At 45.7% G+C, this 23,954-nt stretch overlaps 1 protein-coding gene across 6 annotated transcripts in view; it reads right to left on the bottom strand.

The window, feature by feature from the left end:
* ASAP1 (ArfGAP with SH3 domain, ankyrin repeat and PH domain 1) overlaps nucleotides 1–23,954 on the bottom strand; it is a 349,810-nt gene that overhangs the window by 190,130 nt on the left and 135,726 nt on the right. The window lies entirely within an intron of this gene.

Genomic DNA, 23,954 nt, shown 5'->3' on the forward strand with positions numbered 1-23,954 from the left:
GAAGCTGATGAGGCAACCAAGGCTTAAAGCCAAAAAAAAAAAAAAAAAGACACATCCCTCCCTTTCTCTCCAGCACTCTCCCTTTCAGCTGGGGCTCACCCTCCACGGCTCTTTGCTCTGGCCCCAGAGGTGCTCAGATGTGTTGCATGGAATCTGTTTATGACAGTATTCGCGTATCGAGGCTTTCAGATGCTAACGCCAGGTAGGGTAGATTAAATAAGAAAAAAAATGTTCTGCCATGTGTACATCAACCATGGCATTAAAGCTAAAATATCAAAACCAACTACTGATTTGGTAGAATAGTTACCCAGAGTACAGACACTCTTGGGGAAATTATATTTGGGGGAAAAAAAAAAAGAGACTGCACATCCTACTCTCACGAAAATCACACAAATGACAATTTGAAATTATAAAGAGGATGGGGTAGAGGATGATACAGGCTGGAAACCAAAGGATCACAAATACAAATGCTTCCTGGAGCCAAGACAATAATGTTAGTAAGAGACGCAAGCTTGGTCAATTGAACAGAGACAGGGCATGACCGAGGCAAAGTAATAATATCTGCCATTTAAGAAAGGCAGCCACTAATTAATTAGCTTTAGCTGGCTTTTGTCATTTGTGAGAGGTTCAGTGTTATCAGACTGTCTGATTTTTCAAAACAAGCCAAAAATCCAGTATTTATGTGAAATTTCCTGAAACTTAAAAGACAGCAACTAGGTCAAATTTGGTGGGAACACAAAACATCTGTGGGCTGCACGTGTCAAGTGGGCCACTAGTGTGTGAGCTGTGCAGTAATTACCGTGGAAGAGAGGACGACCATGTCCAGGCAGGCTGGATCGTAGGGACCACTTTGCAGAGAACATGGGACCTGGGATTAGCTTTAAAGGACGGCAGGATGCAGGTGACTGGAGAAGACTAGAGAGACCAGGTGAAGGCAAGGAGGTGTGGGAACAGTGTTTGGGAGCAGAAAGAGGACACCAGGCTGAGAAGAACAGAAAGTCGTAGGTGAGACTGGGTACAGGAAGAGGAAAAGTCAGACAGTAGGGGTCTTAAAAACAGGCAGAGGAATTCAGACCTGGTTTGATGGGCAAAGAAGAATTACTGTCAGTAGCTGCATAAACAGAAAAGCCATGATAAACTCCCACAAAGACAAAAGGCCTAAAAAATGGTGGCACCTCTCAGGAGAAACCCACGTTTGGACAAAAGCCAAAGTTTTCAAGAGCACATTAGTATCAGGAGCTTCAGAACAGGCAATCAGAGACTCATGAGATGTAGGAAATCGCCAGAAACCATAGGGCACCAAGCTGGACAGCCCACGAGGGGATGTACGTTTATTTCACCGACTGTATCGACGGCACTGAGTGTGGGGCTGAACACGGGAGTGGGAGGTTCTGTGAGACTCGCCTCCGCCAGATCATCCCTGAACTCCCAGTTCACTGACCCCGAGGGCAGAGGTTCTCATGGAAAGGACCCATCCCCAGAAAGGGACTGCAGTGGCCACTCAAATGTGCAGTGTTTCTCGAAAGTTGTGGGAGTCCTAAAGAGCTCCTTTTAAAAAATCTCAGACATTTAGTGATCATAATCCGAGACCTCAAAACACTGGCACAATGAGAATAGAAAAATGAAAGCTGGGCAAATAAACATCCTAAAATGTTAGATCCTAAAAATAGCCAGACCCCCAAAACTGTATCTATAATCAGATTCAAGTGATTACAGTGTAATTCAGCCCACAGGGTGTGAGGCTCAACTGAAGGCCAGAAAGACAAAAACAGGAGCCACATTTTCTGTAAAGGTCATGGGGAGCCCAAGAAAGATGTGAGGCCGGGTAAGATGAGCTGTATTTTATGAAGAGCAATAAACTGGAAGGGACGAGCCAGGGTATAGCTGGGATCTGTGAAGACAAGTGTCACTGGCCGACAAGACCAATGGCTTCCCTTGCTTATGTCTGGGAACCAGTGACAATGAACCATGGTGACCCCACAAAGACTGAGACGTAAGATGCAGCCCCCGGGAGGGAGGGGTAACAGAGCAATGCAGTTGTATCACAGCACCACCAACAGTGTGTGACAGCTTTGCAAAGGATAAAGCATCTTTCCTGATATCCCCTCCCCCCATAAAGAAAATGTGATCTCCTAGGAGGTACTGAAAATGATCATTCCTTTCTACTCCCTTTACCCACTTATCATATGTGGGGGGCTGCCCACAAAGACTGGCCCTAATGCCTGTGAAAGAGGAACAGGAAAACCTCCCACCCCACACTCTACTCACGACCCATGAAAGTAAAGACCAGTCTCTAACAACGACAGTCCTAGTGGTGCCTTAACAGTTGAGTCTTCCTTGACTGTAGATTTGGAGGGAGTTACTTCAGGGAACACTAGACCAAAAAGAAAAGGAGGGCTTGGCAACCCACACTTACTTTCCTACAGGAAGCACGAAGGGAAAGGATTAGCAAAATAAACACTAGGACATACCATTAATGATGCTGAACAGCCCACCTTCCTTATAGAACTTCCAGAAACGCACACAAGGAGACGGACTACTCAAGGAGTTTTGAACCGTTAAGTTTTTTTAAAAAAAAACTGGCTCAGTGCCAGCCTGTGAGCATTAGTGACCACAGAATTTCATGAATGAAGAAATTTTATGTACACTGGCTCAAACAAAATGATCTTATCACTAGAATCGTTTTTGGTGGTCTAAATAAAATGAAGGAAAATGTAATTACAATCATATTTGTCTATTCAAGTGCCATCTTCTAAAATTTTTTTTTGTTCTAATTACTGAATCAGAGAGAGTCATCATGTGTATAGCAGCTAAAATACCCAGCCAACTGCAACCTTGACATCCTTGGAAAATAAAACAAACAGAACAGGTTGGTTTTGTTTTTCTAAAGCTCTGGGAAGGCATCCATGATCAGTGTCACTCTGGCATTCAAAGTTAGCTGGAATAAAGCTGATACCAGTTTTTGTGTTCCACAGGCAATAGCCAGACTTTCTTTAAAAACATGAAATGTTTATGCAAATCACAGTGGAAGGCTTGCTGCCTCTGGTTTCTGCTGTAACTTTATGTTTTTTACCCATGCTGAGAAAAGTACCAACAATGCTCCAAATGTTGATTACAAATAAACAAAAACAAAATAAGCAGCCAAGGCCTTAGAGGTACAGATGTACTAATGAACTCACTTAACTTTTGGAAACTAGAAAATCACTGCCTGCTAACGACAGGTTTCCAAAAAAATCTGTTCTTTTTAGCCACCATTTATTTCTGAGGACCTACTACGTGCCAGGTATGGAACTAGGAGACGACGTGTGTTACCTCTCTCACCACTCACAAGAAATCTAACGGGCAGATTACCATCTCGATTTTCCAGATGAGGAAAACAGGCTCAGAGAAGCACAGCAGTTTGGTCCAGGTCTCACGTACCATAGGGCAGAGCAGGTTCCTGAAACCAGGACGCCTGAGGCACAGCACGCTACCTCTCTCATACGACACTCACCATGAGGTGAAAACGTTGTTTTTGTTTTTAATTGAGATATAGTTGAGTGAAAATGGGGTGGTAATCAAAAGCTGCTACAAAACGACTGGCAAAGTTATTCTCAATTAACTAAAAACAAAGCTGGCATTCATTTCGCTGATGTTCATCTCACCATGTATGTGAGATTCTATTTCCATTCACAGGTTAAGCCCATCACTTAGTTTCATATTAAAAAAAAATAGTGTTCACAAAATCCGAGTCACGGCAGGTAACTCTTTCATGTACAGATGGTGTCTGGAGGCCAGAATTCCTGAATTTTTAATCCTGCTTGAGCAAGACACTTTCCTCCTCCGTACAATGAGGGTTGTGGTAAGAACTTAAGTGGGTTAAAGCACACAGAGCACTAAGAACACTGTCTGGTACATAGTAAACTTGCTCAGGACAGGTCAGCCACTCTTGCCTTCATGTTCCTATTTACACCAGGACTGAGATGGGTGATAAGATCGAGAGCATCCATCATACTCCCTGACCTTAAAAACCTGTTCAACTATCTAAGCAAATGCACAAATGAGCAAACAACCTTAATGTCTACGTGCTCATCATTACTAAACAACACGGAAGCAAGAGTCTGTGCCCTCGGGGAACGTTAATCCTGGCACCAATGTATGAACAAGATAAGACAGACTGACGGAGTTGAGGACACGGCTCAAGAGGGCACAGACCTTTGTGCCAAAGGAATGTGTGACAGAGGAAGCAGGGCTGAGGGAGGTCAAAGGGGTAGAGAGCACAATGTGAGGGAAGACTTCCTTGAAGGCCAGACCAGAGGGAGCCCCTGAAGAGCGCCGCTCGGAGAAGGGCACGGAGTGCATTCCTGGTAATGGGGCCCCAAGGAACCAGACAGAAACACGGATGAGCATGGCATGAGGGAAATCAGACGCTGTTAGGCAGAATTATTTGATTCTGATCGAACCAAGCTGGATTGCATAAGCACTTAGAGGCCAGGGACTGGGCCCCATACATCTATCTGTGTCTAGTTCCGGCCCGAGGCATAGTGCCCTGCAGCAAAATACTGGCTAGGTGGATGAAAGTATAGAGGGATGGAAAGACCACTTGAAGGATGCTGGGGAATAAAAGATAAGATGGGGCTGGTGAGGTCATTTCAGATTAGCAAGACTGTGAACACACAGAATGAGTGCCAGCAGAGAGGGTGCCATGGACCCACTCATTCAGTCACAACCTCTGATGAATACTGCTGAGTGTCCTTTATCTATCTATCTATCTACCTACATATCTATCGGTCTATCTACCTTTGAGAAGGGAGGCCAACTGATTTTGGGGGGAGGCTAATTTTTCCAGCCCAAGGGAAACAGTTCGATGGAGATATAAACTCTGAGGACCAGAGACTCGAAGCCCAGCTCTATGGGCAAATCCCCCAAGCCCTCAGCACTTGAGTTTCTCATTTGCGATCTAGGAATAAGGCATATCTCCCAAGGTTGGTGTGCAAACTACCAGAGTGAGGCTACGGTAAGGGCCATGGTCCCATGGTCTACAGAGCATCCTTAGCTATTTCTGCCCTTTAATAAAGTGAACGCCATGAGGGCCACAGCTGGTTTTATCAACTTTGTACTCCGACTCCTTCGCACTCAGTCTAGCATACAGGAGGGATCCAGAGAAGGTTTGATAGATAAATTGATCTGACGTTTCCCTAAACTCGCAGACGGGCACTAGGTGGCCCCGTCGGGTCTCTGCGGTGACTTTGCCCCTGCCCAGGTCCCTCTCCCTGGAATGCTCTGCACAGTCTAGCAAGCACCAAGAAGCACAGAGGCATCCCCAAGCGCGGCTTTCAAAGCGGCTCCAGTCCCCCTCCATCAACACTCCATGGAACTCCTCTCTGCTGAATTCCCGCCATACAGAGGGCTCCATCAGCGGTGCCAGATGGCTGTCCTGCTAATTGATGCAAATACAGGAAGCTTACCTCCTCAACCAAGCTGGAAACTGCTTGAGGCTTTTCGTCTGTGGCTTTTTCTTCTGTTAAAGCTGGGACTTTTAATCCATTTCTAACCTTGTTGGGTCTAGTATCTGACCTCAAGAGCACCATTCCTCAACTTAGTTCCCCAGAACTGACCCCTCAGAGGAATGCCCTTCTTTCACAACAGCCACTGCAGAAAAACACCCCCTGGTGAAACAGCTGTTCATAAAAAGATTTTTTAAGAGGATACAGAGCCCCTCTGACAGGTATGAGCTCCCTGCCCAGGCTTACCAGGCAATGTTTTATCTGGAGCTGCAGTGTCCTACCTGCAACCCTGCAGCTACAGGGCTCAGCCGGCTCTTACACATCAGGAAACAGTACATTCTGAATTCTGAAGTCTGGTCTGCACATCAACTGAACAAATATGCATTAACCACCTTCACCTAAAGATCCCAGGCTCCTCTTTCTTCCCAGGTTTTGTAGGATTTTGTGGGACAGCTGGGGAAGCCTTCTTGGAAACAGGAGCTTACCCGAGCCCGGGCTATGGGATGCCCTCATGCAGCCTAGTCCTCGCGGGGGTGTGTACCTGACTTCATAAAGAACCCCTTAAGGGCTTCCCTGGTGGCGCAGTGGTTGAGGGTCCGTCTGCCGACTCAGGGGACACGGGTTCATGCCCTGCAGGGTCTGGGAAGATCCCACATGCCGCGGAGCGGCTGGGCCCGTGAGCCATGGTCGCTGAGCCTGTGCGTCCGGAGCCTGTGCTCCACAACGGGAGAGGCCACAGCAGTGAGAGGCCCGCGTACTGCAAAAAAAAAAAAAAAAAAAAAAAAACAAAGAACCCCTTAAGTCCTTCCAGCCATCCCTCATGCCAATGGTGGTCCTTCTTCCCAGGCTACAGTCACGTTTATGAGGCCTTTCTAAATGTCGACCCCCCTCCCCACCCCCATCAATCCCAAGCCCCTTGCCGGTTTTGCCTTGGGACCATTTCCTTGCAGGTGCTTTGAACCACAAAACCTTGCATTTGGACACACAGGGTGTTGCTTCTCCTTCCTCTCCTTGTACCAGAAATGACCAATTTTAGTGCCTTATCAAATAAACTTTTCCCTCCTTGCTTTGATATGCTTCTAAGCTGACGACATGTGACCTGGGGTAAAGGGGTAAGGATTATAAGGGCTCTTGACACATTCAACGCATCATTCTGAAGAAGACCTTCACAAGTAGGAGCGACTTATCTTCTAAAACCAAAGAGCTGCTCTGCAGGCGGGGGGACAGAAAAAACGAGTTGCCAAGTTACCATTTCAGGAATCCACTTATCTTGACTTTTTCCCTGGGGCTTGCTTCTGCTGCAACTAAAAATGAACCTCGGGCTCTTGTATATATTCACACACCCTTCTAGCCAAAAAATGAGGCAAACTGGTATGTAAATGGAAACATTACAGTGCACTCTTAGAATGTGGAAGTCAAATTCTCCTGCGGAAAAAACTCAGAGATGAAACCAGGACTGACACCCAAAGAAGAATCCTGGAGACAGAAATAAATAATTGCCAGAGTATATATTCCAAGTGGATTACTTTCAGAAAAAATCATTTCCTAAGACCTCGGCCAAACAGTTTCGTCTTCATCGGCCCCCTCATCTCTGTCTCTGCACGTCCCTACTCCGGGGCTGACTGTCCTCATTAAGAGAAAAGGGCTGCACAGAGTCACCTCCTGCCACTTCCCCATGATGTCCTCGAGAAACAAAGATGGAAGGTGTTGAGATGGCAACACCTACAGAGCAAAAATACTGATTATCTTCCAGTTGCCCTCAGGCTCCCTGGGAGAAGAGAGAAGAGGGGAGGAGGGAGCAGAAAGGGGGAAGTTTGACAAATGAGAGAGTGAAGCAATAAATAAATGAATGGTGTGACTCAGTAGAGTGAACACATGAATACGTTTCATCCACTCCATGAAAAAGCAGCCAGAGCCGCCATTTACTTATCAGGAGGTAAAATTCATTCAGACTTACATTTTCAGACATGAGTTAATTCATTAGATCCCAAGCCACTATACGTCAAGGTTCTCCAAATTGCGGAAAAGCCTGATAACTCCTGGACTTCCGAGAATCACCTGTTACGCCCCACTGCTTACGAGGGGACACTGGGAAGATAACGGGCAAGCAGTTCACAGGCAGCTGCGGTCCATGCCTGTTTACTCACTACTGGACCAGATCATCCTCAAGCCCAAGTGAGACAGCCCCCACCCCAGTTCCTTAGAACACTTTCCCAAAAGCTGCTGAAAATGAGCCAAACCAAAAATTGGAGTTTTCTCTCTCCCCCATACACTTCCTCCTCCTGCCCTCCAACCACATCGGATGCTATTAAAAAATCCATAAAAAGCAGACAATGGTGGGGTGGGGAGGACAAAAACCAAATCTAGATCATGCACACGTGAATTCATACATTTAACGTGTATGGAGTGGAAGGCCAAAATAAGCCAGGTTCTGGGGCTACAACGGTGAACAGGACTCCTCCTTCGTTGCCAAGGAGCTTACAGGCTACATGAGTAGGTGGGTAATAAGACAAGTAGTTAAGATGCAGTGATCAGTTTTGTAACAGAAGCATGAATAAAACACTAACGGAGCAACCAACTACCTGTCCCCCCACTGGAGGGAAGGCTCTACAGAGCAGGGCACCTCTTGGCTGGGCTTTGCAGAAGAGTGGGAGGTGAATGGTAAGCCAAGGGGAGGAGGAAAGTGCCTTGCCATTCCAGGCTCTAAATCAGAACAGCCACGAAACTTTCTAAAGGTCGATTATTGCAGAATTCCATTCCTGGTCCAGATTCTTTTCCACTTACAATTGTCTCATGTCCCCCTGTGTGCATAAGTGAACTTATACAAAGCAATGGCCCTGATGGAGGATTTCTTTTACCTCGCTATGCGAACACTGGGTGATTAAAAAAAAAAAAAAAAGCAAGCTCTGAAATTGTTTTAAGCCCGCAGTTCAAATACTGCTACTGATTTTACTGTGTGACTCTGGGCATGTTGCACAATTTCTCTGTGCTTTCAGTTGTATTACCTAATTACCTATAAAGCAGAGATGAGACTACCTCATGAGAATGCTGTGTGATCAGAGGACCGGATGTATATAAACTGGTTTTTAACGTTAAGATACTATCGTTTTCATCGGTAATCATGCCACATTTATGCAGTTAGCAGCTTAGGCTGGACTTCTGTTGCTTAAAATACTTGGCAAGTACTAAAAAGTGAGAAAATTGGCCCTGACTGGTAGCCCTGCTCAAGGACTGACACTCAATGACTCCAGAACAACACTCTGCATTCCCAGGCTCGGCATCTAAAGAATTGCCCTTTCTCTTCCAAAGTCTGCTCCCCATATCGCACACAAGCACCTGGAGACTTTGTTAAAATCCAAACTCTGACTCAATAGGTCTAGCGTGGAATTCAGCATTTCTAAGGAGCTCCCAGGTGATGCTGCTGCTGGTCCCCAAACGTTTTCAAATCAAGAGTGGCTGCCTCACCCGGTAAGAGTGGAGTCAGTTACCCAGCTGAAACAGCTCTTTAATTTCTGGCCCTTTCCCAACTTCCAACATCCGTCCCTATGCTCCAGCAAACCATCACTTCCTGAAACCAAACTGCCTCATGACACATTAAATCACCCAAGTCACAGTGTGGTCACAAGACTTTTTTTTTTTAATTATCTTTTTTTTTAAACATCTTTATTGGAGTACAATGCTTTACAATGGTGTTAGTTTCTGCTTTATAACAAAGTGAATCAGCTAGACATATACATATGTCCCCATATCTCTTCCCTCTTGCGTCTCCCTCCCTCCCACCCCTCTAGGTGATCACAAAGCACCCAGCAGATCTCCCTGTGCTTCTACGGCTGCTTCCCACTAGCTATCTATTTTACGTTTGGTAGTGTATATATGTCCATGCCACTCTCTCACTCCAGCCTCCCCTTCCTCCTCCCCGTGTCCTCAAGTCCATTCTCCAGTAGATCTGTGTCTTTATTCCCGTCTTGCCCCTAGGTTCTTCATGACCATTTTTTTCTTTAGATTCCATATATGTGTTAGCATACAGTATTTGTTTTCCTCTTTGTGACTTACTTCACTCTGTATGACAGACTCTAGGTCCACCCACAAGACATTTTATGACGACAGCAAAAGCTCCAGTTCTGACAGCAGAGCCAGAGGTAGTAAGGACCCCGCCCGCCACCCCAGCACAGTCAGCCACGGAGCTGGGCAGGGATCTCCAAATCAGCTGTGTACTCCACAGCCTCAGAGGTCACCCACGTGACCAGCACTCACCACTGGGTCACCTTCCTTGGATTTTTGGGGGGGTAAAGAATCATATATCTCCTGAGACATAAATGCCCCATGTCTGGCAGAGGGCTAGGTGCCTGAATACCTGTGCAGTAAGTGAAGGGGGAACATCCGCCAGCTCACCAGCATTTACTGGGTGCACACCACGTCTGTGCCTGGCAGTGGCCCAGGGGCTGAGAAAGGCACAGGACACGGCTTCGCCCCGCCCACCACCGGCTTCGCCCCACCCACCACCGAGACTCACGCCCCTGCGGGAGTGCCAGGCACTCTGCTGATCACACTGCACGTCACTATCTCACTTCCCGACCCTCACGATAACCACATGACGCATGTATTAATATCCACACGTTGCAGATGAGGAAATGGGACAAGGCGAGCAACGATCCATGTAAAGAAACGCTGGCTGCTATTCTAAGGGTTCTCTCCTAATCACAGAGGGTGTTTCCATCCAACAACCAAAACAAACTGCCTTTTGCCCACACTGAGACTTCTGTGACCCGGAGCTAGCTCTCTTCTTACTCTTATGATTCTCATAGCTCTGATACGAAGCATCAGATGATGGGTCCTGAGGGAGAGTAAAGACACGGTGCCCAGAAAGGTAGCACCGTTTCTCCGGGTGCCTCAGTGATTCCTGCATCCCATGCAGCCCCGCCTCCTTCAGACACCTGGGCCACACCTCACACAGAGAGAAATGTGACCCAGCAGAAACTGCAGGACCTGCACGGAGCTGGGTGTGAATCCCAAACCCACCACGTGTCGGCTGTGTGGTGCCTTTAACTCTTTCAGCACCTCCACCAGGAGGGTAGCAACTGCAGCTTCCTGACTGTTGGAAGGAGGACATGAGACAATGTATTTAAAGTGTGTTTCATGTGTTTAAAGACACCATGGCCTTCCACAAATCCAACCTCTCTTCTCCCCTATCAGGGCCATTGCTTTGCTGCTTCAGCGGGAAGAGCATTAAGAGTTCCATGTCCTACTTGGCTAATGAGAAGAATTACTTGAACACAAGTCAAGTCAGCAAAAGGCCAACTCCAGCAGCCCCTGAAAGGCACAGTCCAATTACAAATTACAAGTGACTCTCTGGTTTAACTTGGAAGAAAATGGAAGCCATTAAAAAGATGATGAGATGCCTTCTTTTTAAAGTTAACATATCTGGAGGTCAAAAAGATGATCACAGCCAAGTTACAGGAATGTGGATAGGGCCTAGCATATAACAGGGAAGGGGATATTTAAAATGTCCTAAATTTTCTCCCCGATGGGAAAGTCCTGATAGTAACTTTTTTTTTTTTTTTGCAAAGACTGTACCATAATGATTACCCAAGAAGCACTGTGGAAAGAGCAGTGGTTCCTGTATCAGACAGAACTAGATTCTGTTACGTTCTGGCACATACTAGGGGTGTGACCCTGGACAAACTACACAAAACTCCTTAGCCTTACGTTCCTCAGCTATAAAACAGGAACAACAATACTTGCCCTGTAGTCACTGCAAGATTAAAATGAGATAATGTACACAAAACAACTGGCAAAAAGTAAGCACACAATGGATGTAGCTGTTAATTACTGTGACTGGTCCCTGGAAGGCCTGAACCTGGGAGCAAAAAAGCTTTCGTAATAAACTGCAAACTGGCTGACGTGCATGAGGTGGGCTTGACGCTGGGCTATAATTTGTGCCGCCACTGTTTTCAGAAGATTCCTAAAAATATCCTGAAGCTGTGGCACAAGAAGAAATTTTTTTTTAAATCAACCCTTTAACTAGGTTTCATGGAGATTTCAAGAATATTTTTGGACAAGGTCCCAGCTGTGCTACATTTCAAAGTTAAATATATTAAGTTTAGGAACTGGGCTATATTAAAAAGAAAAGAAAAAATTTTTTCCTGTCCCATGTTTGCCTCCCAAAGCCCTTCCTCTTAGCTCCCCAAATACCACCAATACCACCAATCAAAGGCACTGCTGGGTTCTCCTGTTATGAGCAACGGGACCACCTGCTCACCTCGCAAACCCAGCCCAGCAGAGTTTCCCGGGAGCCGGCCTGACATGAACCCCTCCAGCTCCCCTCTTCTCAGAAGGACCTCAGGCCTGTCCACAGCTGGCCTTTTCTATAAGGGGTCTTGCTCAGGGCACTGCCTTCTCAAAGCACAGCCCCCGCTTCGAGGAGGACACTTCTCCCTAAGTGGAAATGTATCTGGTTGAATACCGGATAAAGAAGATTTTGCATCGGGCTGCTTCTCTGTATGAAAAACAGGTGCCTTTGTTCTCCAGAGTCACCCTTAGCTCCAGGAACACCTTGCTCAACAGCTGTGTCATTCTCGTGCTCCCTCCAGGGAAAAACTCGAGCTCGAATCCTCTGCATTATTGAAATTGGTATCTCCACCTCACCTCCCTCTTTTTTCTCTTCTGCGAAGCCCATGTTGTCACTCTGCTGAGCAGAAAGCTAGAAGCCGACCACGTACTACAGTGCATTTCCTTGTGCTGGCCTTAACTATTAACCACCCGCCATGCTTGGATCCTGCATCTACGAAGGAGTCAAGGCTCTGTACCACTGAGTCCATTTCATCATCTTCTTCTTCTTCTTTTTTTTTTTTTTTACCCTTTCTTTGTAATCATTCACATGTCTCTTCAGAGCAGAAGGGTGACTATATAAAAAGTTTAAAAGAAAAAGAAATGAAGCTAGCGAAAATCTGTTCCCACATGTGCTCTATCTGTCCCTCTGCTTCAGGCCCCTGCAACTGAGGCTGGAGGGCCCTCCCCGCCCAGTGGTTTTACTTAGTTTCTACAGTCCGGTAGCTTTCAAGGTTAAGTGATGGGGTTCAGGGAGGGTGGAAACAAAGCGCCCCACCCTCCTGAAATCTCACCAGGGAATCCATTGAGAGCAACTGGTGGTAAACAGGTGTGTGCTGGTTCAAGTACGGTTTGGGAAAATGCAGTAAAGGGACAAGAGAGCAATAACCGAGTACCGACACAGTTACCACTTACTGAGCATCAACTATGTGCCTGGCACTGTGCTGGATTTCTTCATATCTGTTATCTTTTAAAATCTGCATTCTGACTACTTAACTCTGACTGCCCCTACTGCACCGATGAGAAGCTTGCCCCGAGAACAAGTAGCAGAGCTGGGATTCCAACCGGTCTGACTCCCAAACCCAGGCTACAAGCTACGGAAATGCAGTGGGACCACCTCTCACCACAGTAAAACCCTGGAGAAGCCCAGAGGCCTGCTGCTCCCGACACCCATCACGTGGCTTCAGAAAGGGGAATCCAGGATCTGAGTTCACTGCTGTCAGAGACGAAGAGGTCAAGGAGTGAAAATGAAAAGAAAGGCAGCGCTAGAGGACAACATGCACACTGCTCTTTACGGAAAAGCCCACGGCCTTAAGAGAAGGTCACACCCAAGACCAGCCTTGATTTATTCACCTGTCACACATTTCAGCCCACTGAGCCAAGGGAGGGGGAGAGGGACACTGGCCAAGCGACACACTCCTGCAGTTAAACCGGCCGGGGAAGGGGGGGGCAGTTGTTTAGCCCGAAGAATCAGCTGACTGGGAGCTGAGACATCTGGGTTCTGGCCCCAATTCTCTCTGGGAGTTTGAGCAACTCCTTTCTCTTCTCTGAGCACCACACACGTATTTGCTGCTAAACCTTGTGTTTGGGGACGGGCGGAGGGGTGGGGTGGACTTCAAGGATTCATTCCACTCTAACATTCTTCGACTCCAGGATTTTAAACAAATGACAGAGAGCCAGTTGATGAGTATGGCTACTGCACAAGCAACCCACTGCTTCAGCCCAAGGATCGAGGAACCAAGAGAAGGACAGGGAACCTGTAAAGCGGCTGCATCCATGAATATGCCCTGATGAGCAGGAAGCTAATGAGCGTCTTTTCAACATGAAGTAGAACACAGATGAAAACCCAAGATAACAGGCAGGCAGGACAAGCCCTCATGCTCAGGAGCCAGGCATGATTTTTGTGCCCAGAAAGAAGCCATGGATTAAATATTGCTTGAGTCTCTCTCTCCAGCCCTTTCCATCCCATTTCCCCTTCCTAGCCAGGCCACCAACAGCTCTCACTGGGTCATCGCTAACACTCTACAAACACCTGTTACCCTTCATTTATGCCCGTCCCCTCCAACCCATTCCCTGCACTCACTGCACTCATTCCACTCACTGCAGTCGGAGTGGCCCTTCTAAAAGGCAAATCACAGCACGCCAATCCCTTGCTGCAAACCTAAAGCCTTTCTGTTGCTCTGGGGATAAAGCCCTGCTGTCTTCCCAGTCCCATTACCATCCTCTCTCCCATCAAGCTCCAGGTATAACAAACACGGTTTCTCAAAAGCGGTGGGTATCCTCCTACCCCTCTTCTTCAGGCCCCAGCTGAGGGGTCACTTCTCCGGAAAGCCTCCTGTGAGCCCCTGTGGACGAGGTGGGTCCTGCCCTGGACTCCGGGAACACCCGCCTCCTTACCATCACAGCACTCACATCGTTTCCCTGAGAATTCCTGTTTACTCGTCCGTCTCCCCCACCAGACTACAGGTGTGAAGGGGGCAGAAACCCCAGCTGTCCTGTGATCAGCTGCATCCCAGCACCTAGCAGAGTGCCTGGCACTTAGTATGAACTTCAGAAACAAACAAACAAAAATCTCTGTTGACGAAATGAACGGCCTCATAACGGTGGGCTGTGGAAGGTGGAGAAAGAGCAAGCCAAGTGGAGAGGAGAGGCTGAAGGGGGGCGAGGGGGCAGGAGGGCAGGCCGGGTGCCCAATAGGGGATGTCTGCGCCTCTGCACGTCTGCCCAGAGGCTGGGTGAGAATACGAGCCAGGGCAGTGGCAACGGCAGAGGCTGTGAACCATGCAAGGGCAAGCTGTGCGCTGTGCCGTGTGCAGATGCGCCCACGCTACACTCCGTGGAGCCCAGGGACACTGAAAGACCGTTAGCTGTATTTCCAGCGTTTGGACGTGCTGGAAGTAGGAACATTGTTTTAGTACTGCACGTATGCATAGGGGGTTGATGATGTAAAAGTAGGTCACAAATAAACTCGGCAAGTAACTGGACACCACTAACAGGACACCACTAACAAATCATGTCTACTACCCTCTCTGTTGTGTGCCAGCACTATCTGGCATGATGCCCTCCCCTCCTTCTTTTTAAAAGATGCATATCCAGACAGGACATTGCTAGAAAACAATGATGTACGGGTTTGGTTACTATACTATTTAAATAGACGCTGCTGGCACTCCCCATAAATTCTGACAAGATAGAAAGGCAGATTAAATGTTGCACTTCAGGAGTGGGGGGAAATGCAAAACGACTTAGGATTTAAAGAGACAGTAATCAGGAAGATGGAAACTGCAGGAACTTCCCAGGGCAAAGCTGAAGAAGTTCAAGATCAGCAGGAACGAGTGCAGCCGCAACGACAGAGTTCAGAGGAGGAGAACAAATTCCTATCAAAAAACACATTTAAAAACATTATATTTCGGGCCTCCCTGGTGGCACAGTGGTTAAGAATCCACCTGCCAATGCAGGGGACATGGGCTCGTGCCCTGGTCCGGGAAGATCCCACATGCCGCGGAGCAACTAAGGCCGTGTGCCACAACTACTGAGCCTGCGCTCTAGAGTCCATGAGCCACAAGTACTGAGCCCACATGCCACAACTACTGAAGCCCGTGCACCTAGAGCCCATGTTCCCCAACAAGAGAAGCCACCACAATGAGAAGCCCATGCACCGAAATGAAGAGTAGCCCCCGCTCGCCGCAACCAGAGAAAGCCCGCACGTAGCAACAAAGACCCAACGCAGCCAAAAATAAATAAATAAGTTTTACAAACAAACAAACAAAAATACCCCATTACATTTCAAGACCAGAACTGATGTGCTTCAAAGGAACAAACAGTCTAAATAGCTTTCATACAAATCTTTGCTGAAAGATTTGCTATACTGAGTGGTCATTGCTATTTACATGAGTCCCTCCCTCCAGGGCAGAAAACCACCAAAGGACAGGGTGGACTGTGAAATGGGCCACATCCACAGGAGATGGAAGTTAACTGAAGGAGGAGTCAGGCAGTTCCTTGAAAAACAATTTAGCCAAAACAAAGAATGAGAAACAAACAAGCTGTAACACATGCAGTGTCTTGGCCAAATAAGAAGAGAAAAATTCACACACACAAACATTGAAGTCAATACAAAAGGGTTACAAGTTCCCAGAACTTCCCAGTGATCAGGCCATGCAAACAGGCAAACAACAGACGTGGCTTCACCCTTAATTAAATGTGGAAGTTGAAAATCAAGCCAAGTTAGGACGTCTAAGTAAACTCACCCCACTGTATCTTTCTCCTTTTAAAGGAAAGGATAAAATTCTTACATTATTTTCTAATCTTAATAAATTTAATTTTAACTTTTAAATTTTTTCTTATTTTTAGAAGGTTAGACTCTGCCTTGTGTAGCTGGAATAATCATACTGCCGAAGTTCTCGGTTTTAGCAGCACCTCAGGATCACCTGGGAGCTTTAAACTCCTGCCACCTAGACCCCTCCCCTGGAGTGTCAGATTTATTTGGCCTGGGGTGTGGCCTGGGATTTTTAATAGTTCCCAGCATGATTCTAATGTGCAGACGAGGTAGAGAACCACACTCATATCATTTCTCAGATTCGCATGGCAGGTTCTCAATTTCTGGAACAGATAATGAAGCTGAAGGAACTCAAACTCGACTGTTCTATCAAAAAGCCTCACTGTAATTCCTAAAAAGAAAACATCTTTTCCCTGCTTTACTATCCCCTTTCTAAACAACTGGATTCTTAAAATAAAAGTCCACCACTCGGTTGGCCCTTTGGCCAAAATACAGAAGGGGAGACACCATCTGATCCTTTACGTCCCGTCTGGTCGGGGCTTCAGCAGAAAAGCATCTGTCAGAGAGTGATGAATAATCTCTAAGAAGGCGGCTGCCTGCACTTAAGGGCTGGCAGGGGCCCTCCCTCCTTGCCATCCTGTGTCTGGAACGCACGTAGTGCTGTCACTAAATCAAAACCCTGCCTGACAAAGCTATAACGGGGCTTCTAAGTGGAGAAATTCATTCCCTACGATGCATCTAAGGAGATGATGCCAAAAAGCCCATTAGTTCAGATGAGTGTACAGGGAACCAGCATAAACACGTCATGACAAGAAATAGTCACTTACATCTTATCCAGACTCTCCTAATGATAAGTGGCTCGCATAACTAATGAAGCTACCTTCCTCCACCTCCTAACTATGGAATGACAGGTACCAATGCTCTTGGAGAAAACCTCGTTCTTTCAATACGTGTACCAAACATGGCGCCTTCCTTTATTCCACCCACAAACAAAAGAGTGTGTTCTGCCCAACAGTGGAAATTCCAGTGTGACTCTAATCCACAGACATTGCTGCTCCTTCCCTGTTATCCAGTAGTATCTTATACACATTTCCATTATTAAACAGAAATGAATGATAAATTGTGTTTTAGAATGATTCTCTAAGAAAGCAAGGCCTTTTGTCTACTGCGTTCACTGCTACGGCCTGAGCTCCTATAAAAGTGCCCAGCACATAGCTGGCACTGGATACAGAGTTGTTGAATGCAAGCAAAAACATCTGCTATACTGAGTGGCCATTGCTATTTACATGAGTCCCTCCCTCCAGGGCACAAGCATCTGCACAATGGTGTTTTTTCTTGCTCTGTTTCTTTGTTTGATTAAATCTGCATTACACGTTCATTATGAAAAAACTAATCATCTTTAAACTCCAGCATCCAGAGATGACTAATGCTCAACTTTTAGTATATCTTTCCAAATTTTTCTTTATAGGTAAAATGGGCTAATTCCTCCTTCCTGTGTTGTTTTATAACCTATTTTCCACTTAATGTATCATGACTATCTTTCCATATCAAGAGATATGCATATGTATTGTTTACTATATTCCACTGACAGATTTCACCGAAGTTGACCTGTGCAAGTCTCTGTTTTTGCGATTCTAAACAAAGCCTGCATATAGGATAAAATTCACCGAAGTAGGACGTCTGGGTCAGAGATGCAAGAAGACTGTGACCTCCACGAAGGCAGAGATTACCCCAATACGTCTGCTTCTTGTAAGTACTCAAATACTGACTAATAACCTCCATGCTCCAGGAGTTGACATTCCAAAAGTAGAGAAAGGCATGTAAATAAATAACCCGGCCATGGCTGCGGTCTAACATGATGTATGACATGCACGCACTCACAGACTGACACACGCACTAAAGATTTGAAAAACCACGTGTACCTTTTCACCTTAACCAGTAAAAGGCCGCTGCACCAACCTTATGTAAGACAATTCTCTAACGGTGAAACACAATGGAAACCAGCCAGGGTTGCTAGTGGCCAGATGGGGTAGGGTGGGATGTGTGTCTGTGTAGGGTGCGTGGGGAAGGGGGCGCATTTTCCCCAGATACAGAATATGTGCCACTAAGAACAGCTATCTGCATGGTTGAAAGATAAATGCTAAAAATGAAGAGACAAAAATCCCAAACAAATAAAAACGCTGGCTTTTAAACCAACACTGCCAGCTGTTCTTCACGCAAACAGGAAGAACAGATGGAGAGGGCAGGCCTCTACTGGGCACTGAAAAGAACAACCAATTGCTTTATTCAGATCCGCTGCCATCTGCCGGGGGAGGGGGGGAACCAGACTCACGGCCACAGGAAGAAGGGCAGAGATGGACGCCAAGCCCCGGAGACAGACGCCACCTGGGAGGCGGGCATGAGGGCTGGTGGGGGGGAGGGAGGGGGGAGGGGATCTAATGTTTCATTCCTTCATTAAGCAATGGTTCTCCGGAGAAAAAAGGGTTGGGGTCCTGGGACTAGGAAGCACCGAGCCACCAGAGGACACGTATCACTGTGCCTTTATCTCTGGGGCAACCACATCAAAGGGGAGAAAACTATGAAGAAATAAGGGACTAGAGACAACTATATAGACACTTCTCAGAGGCCAGAGGCCATGGCTTCTTCATCTTTGTTGCTTCTACAACACTGAGTGAGCTAGTATGCACTCAAAGGACTTTCACTGAATTTAAGTCACCAAGGAAACAAAGGAAGAGCATTTGGGTTAAAAACGGAAGAATCCATACATAATATAGAAGGAAGACTCCAATGATACCCCATACACTGGGGTGCCCGTGTCATACTCGGACTGAGAAGCTGCAGGTCGGAATCCCGGCTGCAGCCACTTACCAGCAGAATGACCAGAAGCACTAACATCTCTGAGCCTGTTTCTTCATCCACAAAATGGAATTTACAACACACGTGGCTCCCGGGATTGCTGTAGGGCTGAGGTTCTCAAAGTACGCGCTGAAGCAAACCTAAATGTGTATGCTTGACAGCCTCTCTCTAGATGATCTAGGATATATTCGGAGCGGGGCTTCTCAACCTCAGCGTTACTGCCATCTGAGTTGGATAATTCTCTACTGTGGGGTGCCCTGTGTGTTGTAGGGTGTCTGGCAGCACCTCCGGCTTCTCCCCTCAATTGGTGACAATCAAAAACCTCTCCAGAGAAGCAACCAAGATGTCCTTCATCAGGAGAATGGATAAACAAACTGTGGTGCATCCAGACAATGGGCTATTACTCCCTGACAAAAAGAAATGAGCGATCAAGCCAGATGAAGACATGGAGGAGCCTTAAAGGCATATTGCTAAGTGAAGGAAGCCAATCAAAAAAGGTTACACATCGTGCAATACCAACGACTGATACGTGAAACTCTGAAAAAGGCAAAATTGTGGGGATAGTGAAAAGATCAGTGGTTGCCAAGGATTCGGGAAGAGGGAGGGAGAGACGAGTAGGTGGAGCACGGGGGATTTTTAGGGCAGTGAAACGATTCTACGTAATTCAGTAACAGGGGATACATGTCAGACATTTGTCAAAATCCACAGAATGTGCAACACAAAGAGTGAACTCTAATGTAAACTGTGGACTGTAGTTAATAATGTTTTAACCGCTGGCTCATTAACTATAATAAAGGTACCTCACTAATGCAAGATGTTAACAATAGGGGAAACTGGGGGTGGTGGGTCGTGATGGAGTACATGGGAGCTGTGTACTTGCAGCTCAATTTTCTGTAACTCTAAAACTGCTCTTTTAAAAAAAATCTACTAATATTTCTTTAAAGTTTATGGACCAAAAAAAGCCTCTACGCTTTGCTAAATGTCCCTGGTAGGGGGGAAAGATCACCCTCACTCCCATTAAGAACCACTGGTGTAAGATAGAGTCCTTTTTTTTTTTTTTTTTAAACTAAGAAAATGGTTCTTAGATCTTATGATTGAACTGAATATACATTAACCTTTTGCAGTGTTCAGAGAAGAGAACCTTGCATTATTATTTCTCTGTTCCAGTTCTAACTAGAAACAAACATCTAATCTCCAGGGGAAGAGTCCTATTAGGAAATGTGGCATATTCACCCTAAAAAGGAACATTATTCCCGCCCCACAATTTCTTCTCTAAGTCTGCTCTTAGACTGATACTAACAGTAACACCAGTATAACAGAAGAATAAGAATAAAAACAATTCGAATCAGTCAATCTGATCGCGTGTAGCAGAGGCTGTAATGACGGGGCAGGGCCTAAGCAACCTTCGCACCTCAGCCCTCCTTGCAGTGTGATGTGCAATTTATATTTACACAACCACTGGGCTTCTAGCATCTGCCCACTCCAGTGGTTGTACCTGATGGTCTTATTTTTATCTCCATCTTGTTCAAATGTTTGCACGTTTTCAGTTCAGTGCAGGGGGCACATCATTAAGTGGATGATAATCTCACCTAAACTACGACAGTCTCCTAACCGGGCTCCCTCTTCCTACCCTGTACCCTCAAGAGTCTGTTTTCCAGAGTGGCCAGATGGATCCTTTCTAACCATTAAGTCAATCCAGGTCGCCTGTCCTCAAAATTCTCCAAAGGCTCCCTATCCATTCAGAGCAAAAGCCCAAGTCCTTCCACGGGCTGCAGGATCCTACATGACCTGGCTCTCCTCCAGCCTCTCCTCCCACTTCTTCCTTGGTCACATGACCTCCTTGCTTCCTGAACAGGCCAGGCCTGCACCCGCCGCCCACATCTACACAGCTCACTGTCTCTGCTCCTCAACCTCCTTTCATTCTCTCTCTCGCACCACCTCTTTTTTCTTCATAGCCTGTCTCACCACCCAACAAACTGTACACGTGCTCACTTCTTGACTGTCTGCCCCATCAGTAGATAAGCTCGCAAACTATTATATACACGTGTAACTGAACTGCTTTACTGCACACCAGAAACTAACAAAACATTGTAAATCAACTATATTTCACTAAAATAAATTTTAAACAAAAAGAAGATAAGCTCAATGAGCACACTGCTTGGTCTGTTTTTTTGCTCTATCCACAGCGCTTCTCCTGCCACACTGTAGGCACTTACTTAATAACGATGGATTCATTCTTAAAATCAATCAATTAACTAAGTATCCCCATTCTTTAAGTGAGAAACTAAAGACCAGACAAATTATACTAGCTTTAAGTCACAATTAGCAAGTAAGCCTTGAGCGACTCCAAGCCTTGAGTGGCTCCCTGTGCAAATGGATTTCACTATCAGCTGCCTCACTGGCCCCGACAACACCCTAGGAAATGCATCACGGGGATCAGTACCGAGCACTTCACATCCAGCACCCCCCTGCAGCTATTCCAAAGCACTTGATTAGCTATTTGGGTTCCTCATACTCACATGGGTCTCCTCGATCATATTCATCACTCCTTCCCAGACAACATTCCCGCAAGGTCCTTTGCCTACAGTCCTAACACCATCAGGGGAAGCCATGACTTGTCATGATTAATCAGGACCCTGAGGTCAAAAAAAACCTGGTTCCAAGTCCCATTCAGCCACCGAATGACTATGAGACCTTCAACAAGGTTAACCTAGTTAAGCCTTAGGTTTCTCACCAGAACAGCAACAATAATACCAGCCTTCTGGAGTTCTTGGGAGGACTCAGAATTAGATACAGAAAAGCCTTAGTGCTGCAGGGAATCTAGCAAAGAGCAAGCACTTCCTATGCATTAGCTTTTATTGTAAGTATTATTTAGCCAAGTCATTCACTCACTCAGAGATCTGCTGACTTACGTTAATGCAAAGTCACTATAAATCCTAAGTGACTCCCTTCTACCAGTCATTTGGATAATGGTTTTTCTTTGATGCCCCTCTCCCCACATTGACAATCCCTTTAGCTTTTGATGAATGTCTTTTTTTTTTTTTGAGCCACAAAATCAATTTGGAAGCAAAGAGAAAACCTTATCCATTATCATTAGCACAAAGTCCCCAAGGAGTCACGTGATCAATTGGTCAAAGGTCTGAGCCAAGCTGGTCCTTCAACTCCGCTTAAACTTTTTACATTCAAGACCAGGGGATGGAGGCCAGTAACCTCAAGGTACAAGGAGGAACAAACCCAGCTCTTTGCACAAGATTAAATTAGCAGAAGTAAGGAAAGGAAAGGAGCTGGGAGACTATTTCATACATATATTTAGGGTACACCCTTGAAGTAAATGTCAATGAACCACATAAACCTGTTAGCACTTCATAATGCACAAACCATATAGCTTAACAATTATTTCTCGTCTCCATCTCTACGTTTTACCTCTATGGTACTTTTCCTCCTCCTTAAAAATTTAAGTCTTTCAGGGCAGAGACCACCGAGCCAAACAAAACAAGAAACGTAGTTCACCACATCTAGTCGCCCTAGTTCAGAGCCTGTGCACAAGATGCTCCCACTGCTTGGAGCTCCGGGGCCCAGCCAGCTCTTCTCATGCTGTTCCTTCTCACACCTCAGATGCAGCTCAAGGGTCATGTCCTCAGAGGCATCCCTGGGTGACCCTACTAAGTAAGCCCTCCAACCCCTGCTCTCTATCAAGGTCACCTGGTTTGCTTTCTTCAAGGCTGTTATCACTACTTGAACTTATCTTTACATCTGTTTGCTTGATCTGCCTCCCCATAAAATATACTCTCTGAGAAGAGACAGGGATTTTGTGTTTTCCCAATGCTCTAGTCCCCAGCACCTAGAACAATTACTATTGAATAGTTAAGTGCTTAATTTCATATTCCTTGAATAAATGAATATAGTGAGTGTCCTCAGGAAATAGTATTTAACCAACTGAAGGTCACAAATTTTTATCTGATCCTGGGGCAAAAAACAGAGGGTCCCAAAATGGGGGCTGTTGACCTATGGCAGGTACAACCTACAGCAATGGGCCAGCAGACTCAGGTCTAAGCCACACCAAACAGACCAGGGATGTCTGCTCCTGTCTCCAGTGGTTCAAAGCGGTCTAGATGTCCTATGCAAACACATAAAAATCTTATCCGTCACTTGCCTCTGGTTTTTCTCTTGTTTTCCTTTCCTTTCCAGTACCCAACCTTTTCTCCATGAGAAAGAAATATATATACACATGTGTATAGTGCTTGACAATTTAAATGTCTCCCTACCTCTCATTTGATCTTCTAACAGATTTGCGAGGTAGGAGAAACAGGGATGAGCATCCTTCCATCTCTAATTTGTCGACGAGGAAACCAGAAGACTCAGGGAAGTAAAAACACTAGCCCAAAGTCACAAAGGAGTTAAGTGGTGACGTTGGACTTGAAACCAGGTGTTTCTGGCTCCAAAATGCTTACTCCTTCTACTATAGTAAGCTGCCATTCCAAATATATAAAATGCATTTTTTAACTTCAAAATTAAAATATACTTGAGAGAAATAGCATTTGCACAGCTTCAGTGAGTAGCTTCCTCTCTCAAAAGTTGTGTCCATCTCCTGACACAGAATTTAGGAAATGTTCACATTTTAAATCCATAACTCAATTTACTCCTGGCAATACATTCCAGAATTTATAACACTATCACAAGCTCCTTTAATAATTACAGAAATATTTTATATACATATAACTACCCATCTTAATAAGTTTTACAAGTCATACCTTCAAAATTCTAAAATATATTCCACAAGCTAAGATTTTCAGTTGCCCAATTCAAAATATAAGATACTAGAGTGTGTTCTCCAATTGGATTATAAAAATAGATTCTCCTGTCCAAACTCAAACTCACAAATAACCAAGTCCATGACATGATCATAACGAGAAGTGTGAATATAGGCAAACCCAAAGGATGAAATGAACTATCCAATAAACAAAATGCAAATCAAACAGATTAAAATCAAGCTGTACATTTATGATGCTGCA

Source organism: Mesoplodon densirostris, chromosome 13 (assembly GCF_025265405.1).
Source record: "Mesoplodon densirostris isolate mMesDen1 chromosome 13, mMesDen1 primary haplotype, whole genome shotgun sequence".
Lineage (NCBI taxonomy): Eukaryota > Metazoa > Chordata > Mammalia > Artiodactyla > Ziphiidae > Mesoplodon > Mesoplodon densirostris.